The sequence below is a fragment of the Dromiciops gliroides genome, chromosome 6, assembly GCF_019393635.1.
Source record: "Dromiciops gliroides isolate mDroGli1 chromosome 6, mDroGli1.pri, whole genome shotgun sequence".
Classification (NCBI taxonomy): Eukaryota; Metazoa; Chordata; class Mammalia; order Microbiotheria; family Microbiotheriidae; genus Dromiciops; species Dromiciops gliroides.
Window position 1 is genome coordinate 146158902 of NC_057866.1, and position 5840 is coordinate 146164741.

General features: G+C 35.2%; 1 pseudogene; it reads right to left on the reverse strand.

The window, feature by feature from the left end:
• Nucleotides 1–677: 677 nt before the first annotated feature.
• LOC122732356 lies at nt 678–954 on the reverse strand (annotated as a pseudogene).
• Nucleotides 955–5840: the final 4886 nt, after the last annotated feature.

Genomic DNA, 5840 nt, shown 5'->3' on the forward strand with positions numbered 1-5840 from the left:
AAATTTAAGGCATAATCTCTTTGTTTTTTTGTTTTTTGTTTTTTTTGGGGGTTTTTTGCATGTGTTTTTTTTTATTTTAAACAAGAAGTTTATATAAACAAGATGTTTGACTTGAAGGGAAAACTATCTAGGATCAATTTCTTTATAGTAATTTATCCCTACTGAGAGACAGAGATTGCCCTACATGTAACAGCTACCTACAAAAAAGTTATAAAAACGTCCTTGGTTTTATAATGATAAAAGAAAAGCATTGAAATTATCCAATCAAACAAGGTATGCAAGGATTTTTTGTGTGTTTTTGTTGTTGTTGTTGTTGTTGTTAAACAGTGAGAGCAATATAACTTACTGGAATATAAAAATAAAAGTTGAATGAGCATGCCACTAATGGAGAAAAGGGATATTTTCACAGAACCAGTTTGTTTTTTCCCCTCCCCATCTCTATTTGATGTTGATCAAAACATACCATCGGCCATTTAGTTAAAAAAATACGCATTATGCCTGTGCACCTACACCAGTTACTTTATGTACAATAAAGAAATGGGGGAAGGGAATCAAAGAAGAGAGAAAACTATACTGCAGTAGTCAGGATGTGGATGAACCAAATCTCGGTTTTCTAATTGTGAACGTATTGTTTTCCTTGGGAGCACAGTTCTGAAGTAGAGTTGCAGGTTCTCTTTTTAGTAAACACCACCTGTCTGCTGCTGGAATACATCAAGTGTATCTTCATCCTCCATTTCCAACTGTGCAGGTGTCTCTGTTTCATTGATCAAATCGGAATCTGATCTGCCTCATTGACAAGCCCTGTCGTTCACAATAGGCTTTCATTAGTTTACTAAGTGGTGTGTGCCTCTTAATCTTAAATTGCTCCACCGAACCATCTTGCCCTGCCACCTTCAAATTAATATGGTCCTTGTTTTCAGTCTTGACTCCTTCCTTCGGCTTTTCTTCGGCCATGGCGAGTCCGGGCGTCTCCTCAGCCGCCGCTTCACAAAAGAGGCACCAGGATGGTCAGCTCCAAGCGAACGGGGGAAGCAGCAGCGGCAGGAGCAGGAGCAGGAGCAGGAGCAGGAGCAGGAGGAGGAGGAGGAGGATGAGGACGACGAGAACGAGGAGGAGGCAGCGGTGGAGGACGGCATAATCTCTTTGTACCAGGATCTTAAAATGGAGTATAGACGAATGGAAAAAATAATTGGAAAATTAGACTACATAACATACAGGTATGTGAGAAGAAGAATAGTATCACTTGCATTTATATAGCACTTTCAGGTTTTTGTTCAGAACTTTATCTTCACTATCTCATTTGATCCTCACATCTACCCTGAGAGTCAGGTGGCAGTATTACTCAAATTTTTCAGATGAAGAAATTAAGACTGAGAAGGGATAATTGATGTGTTCAGGACCACAGAAAGGGTAAATCCCTGATTCAGGATTTAAACTAAGGTCTTTTTGATACTATTCCAAACTTTATCCACTGTGCCACCTTCATTCTTTTTTGTTTGTTTTTGTTTTTTCTTTTTTGGGGAGGGCAATGAGGGTTAAGTGACTTGCCCAGGGTCACACAGCTAGTAAGCGTCAAATGTCTGGGGTTGGATTTGAACTCAGGTCCTCCTGAATCCAGGTATGATGCTTTATCCACTGTGCCACCTAGCTACCTCCTGCTACCTTCATTCTTCTTCTTCTTCTTCTTCTTCTTCTTCTTCTTCTTCTTCTTCTTCTTCTTCTTCTTCTTCTTCTTCTTTGGCAGGGCAATGAGGGTTAAGTGACTTGTCCAGGGTCACACAGCTAGTAAGTGTCAAGTGTCTGAGGTCGAATTTGAACTCAGGTACTCCTGAATCCAGGACTGGCATTTTATCCACTGCACCACCTAGCTGCCCCTCCTACCTTCATTCTTGAACTGATCCACATATACTAATTCACCATTTTGGTTGCATTGATCTGGATATTTTCTATCTTATCATCCATCAGTCTCCTTCCAAAAAGGGGTGAGGGTCTCAGAACCAGATGTTGTTGGGATATAGCAGGATTCTCACCTTCCTGGTCATTGTGCTTCACTTACTGCAATCTATTATATCCCAATAGTTTCTTGGGCTTCCATATTGAACTGTTGACTCACAGTGAATTAATAATTGAAATTTTTTATTGATGCCTTTTTCTACTTAACTATTTAGTTAACCTGGGAAAATGTTGGGTTCCTTTGTTTGTTGCAAATGAAATACAAACGGGTGTCACCAAAAATAGATTTTGTTTAAGACTGACTCCCAGTAAGATCTTGGTAGAGTTAGCAGAATCTATGACCTTTTTGTGATTATACAAGGTAATAGAGAAATGAATAGGTCTGGAAACCTATTTGTCATCCTTTACGTGAAGGTCAATGATACAGGATTTCCATGAAGTTTACATGTAGGTTTAAGCTTTAAGTTTTAAAATTACTTATTTTTTATTTTTGATATTGACAATTTATTATCTATTTAATAATAAGCATTAAATTTTGTTTTCTGGCTAGAACTTTGGTCTGGAGTTCATTCTGTTCAATTTAATAAGTATATATGTACAATCGTTCACTTGGCTTAAAAAGGTCAAGTACACATTTTCAAGATATGGGAGTCATAGTTAGCTAATAATTTATTTGAAAGAAAATCAGGGAGGTTTTCCGCAACTGCAGAATTGATAGATGTAAAATAATTTAGGCAAAATAAAGGTAATATGATCTTGGACTATTTTATGAGAAAATGGTTTCTACAAGTAAGAAGACCCTTCTATGACCAGATCTAGAGGATTACCTGTAATTCTACCACCATTCCACAGTTATACAAGGACTTTAGGAAACTGGAGAACATTCTGCAGAGGACAACTAGAATGTGGAAGTGTCTTAAGTCTTTGATATTTGAGGATCAGTTGGAAGAGCTAAGGTAAATATGACAAGGATGACCCAAATACTTAAAAGGTTGTTACATGTCAGAATAGAATCAATGATCAAAGTAACAGAGAGACAATTTGGACCTAATCTGTGGAGAAATCAACTTCCCATTAAGTGTAATTTTCCTAAAGTAGAATGGCCTGCTTCAGAAAGTATCGTTTTATCACTTACTGGATGTTTTAAAATTAAAGTTAGAAGATGAGTGATGTGTTGTAGTATGAAAAAGTTGAATTCTAAGATTTTTTGATTTTATAAAGATTAAATGAAGGATAACTTCCCAATGAATTGATATTTATATCAATATAAATTTTAATGTGGTCTACTTTTAGTTCTACTTTTTAAATCTTGTATATTTATTGCATCCTCAAACATGTCAAAGGGAAATAATATGAATTAATCATAACAATAATTACATTGCTTTTTTTCTCCTTTGAGCAACAGCTTTGATATTTAATTCTGAGCAATGTTTTGGGGATATGAATATAAATAAGGAATAGATCCTGACTTCACATAGCTTCCATTCATAAAGGGGTTAGATTTGATGATTTAAAAAAATCCTATTTAGCTCTAAATCTATCCTATTGGGATTCTGATGATGCTAATATCTACCAAGGGGATTATATATTTTTTTCATTGATTTTGTATATCAAAGCCCTAAAAATTTCCCAAAATTCAATTTAGTTTTCATTATTTGGAATTTAAAGAAAAGGAACTAAGTGCTCATCAGTTGAAAATGGTGGAAGAAATTGTTTATATAATCTAATGGAATGTTACTATGTCATAAGAAATTACAAATATAAAGAGTTCAGAAAATATAGGAAAAGAAATTAATGTAGAGTAAAAAACAGCAAAACAATGCATGCTACAATAATATATGGGAAATAATTCAAAAAAGATATATGAAGTTAGAATAAATACAACACCCAATTTTGATCCAAGAAAATAGATATAGAAAAACTCTTTCCTCTTTTCAGTAAGCTCATAGATTTACCAATTTAGAACAGATGGAACCATAAAAATCCTGTAGCTGAAGCTCTTTACTTTATAGGCAGGCACCTAGGTAGCATAATGGATAGAGTGTTGGTCATTAGAATCATAAAATTGTAGTTCTCTTCTTCCTCTCTATTTTTAAAAATTCTTCTTTCTTTATTTACTACCTGTTTGACCCTGGGCAAGTTACATTACCTCTTTCAGAGTCAGTCGCTTCATCTCAAAAATGAGGACAATAATAATACACCGCCTACAAGATTCTTGTAAGGATTAAATTTAAAATATCTAAAATGCTTTATAAAATAAAGCATTCTATAAAAGTTGTTAATATTATTATTAATGTTGTTGTTATTGTTATTAAGCTAGTTGTTGCTTGTGGAAATTAAGTGACTTCCCCAAGATCACAGAGTAAAATGGCAGAACAGACATTTGAACCCAAGTAGTCTGAATTGAATACCATCATTCTTTTCATTATACCAAGCATCCCTTCTAAAGTGGTTAGGAACTACAAATCTGTAATATGATAAAGGCTGTTGCTCTTCTTTGCTATAAGGGAGGATTCATATAAGGGAAGAGTATACTAGGAAACATCTGTGATTAGTTTTTAAAGAACATCAATGATTTTTTTAAATGTGATAAAGGCAAAACCCTTGGGCACAATCCACTCAGACCACCAACCACATCATTGTTAAGATCGAAGCATATATACAGAGCTAAGAGTTTTCCCTCAAAAGAAGACAGAAGTGATATTTGCCCCAGAATATTTTTCTAAGCAGATAAATATTTTCTCGAAGTCTGCAGTTTTGCAATCCAATACAATTCAGAATTGCTACATTAACTATTGTTTGGGATAATGAGTTGACACACACACAGTTCAGCACAGTATAATCACAGATGAACAGCTTCAGCAGTATTACAAAGACTTTGAAACATCCATGGGAAAATAATAAAAGACTTGAAACTGGGATCCAACAGGCCCTTTGCAGTTAACCTTTAAAAAATGCCATCTGAAGCAATTGAAAAGAACCAATACAGTCGTTTAAGAAAAAGGTGTCATTATGAAAAGCTCTTCTGAAACATCTCCCTGATTGAACTCCTGGTGTGCAGCGAGTGTATGTACCCATAGCTTGCAGAGGATGGAAGGCATTGGCTTTTGAGAAAACAAAAGAATAGGTTTCTTTTTTTTATACTAATGATGAACAGAAAATGGCAGCTAGACCCAGACTATATTATCTCACCATTTCTTGATGTGAATTTTCTTTCAGACCATTTAGTATGTAATGGTCTTACCTACCTGACAACGCTGATTAAGATCCTGCAGTTTCAGGCTGCTGAAAGCTCTTTCCTATTCATTCCCTTTTTATAAGGACAATTGTGAAGCAATGGATGTAGAGGTCATGACTATTTTTTTGCCTTGGTATTGGGATAGGATTAAGTAATAACCTTGATAAGAATTGCTGACACCTGGGCCAAATTCAGTTGAGTGTGGGTGAGTTGAATCATCTTGGGCATGGTTGTGGTTAACTGGGAAAAAGTCAGAGGAATGAAAGAATCATTGAATTTTAAAGGAGAAAGTGATTTTTGCAGCCTTCTAGTCAATATCATCCATTTATGATAATATACATTTGCCAAATGACCATACATCCCTTGCTTGAAAATTTTCAAGGAGGGGAAACTGACTACCTCCCAGGAACAACCTATTCTACTTTTGAACAGTTTAATTCTTAGACAGTATCTTTTTACCTAAGACAGCAAGACTGAATTTACATAATTGTCATAATCCAAGCATCTGTGCTTGGCCCTCTACTGTTTAAATTATTTTGTCTTGATTAAGTCATAGATAATATTCTTATAAAAATGCAGATGACAAAGTAGGCTGGGTGAGATAGCTAGCATACAAAAATCACAAAATCAGGATCTAAAAAGATATTGT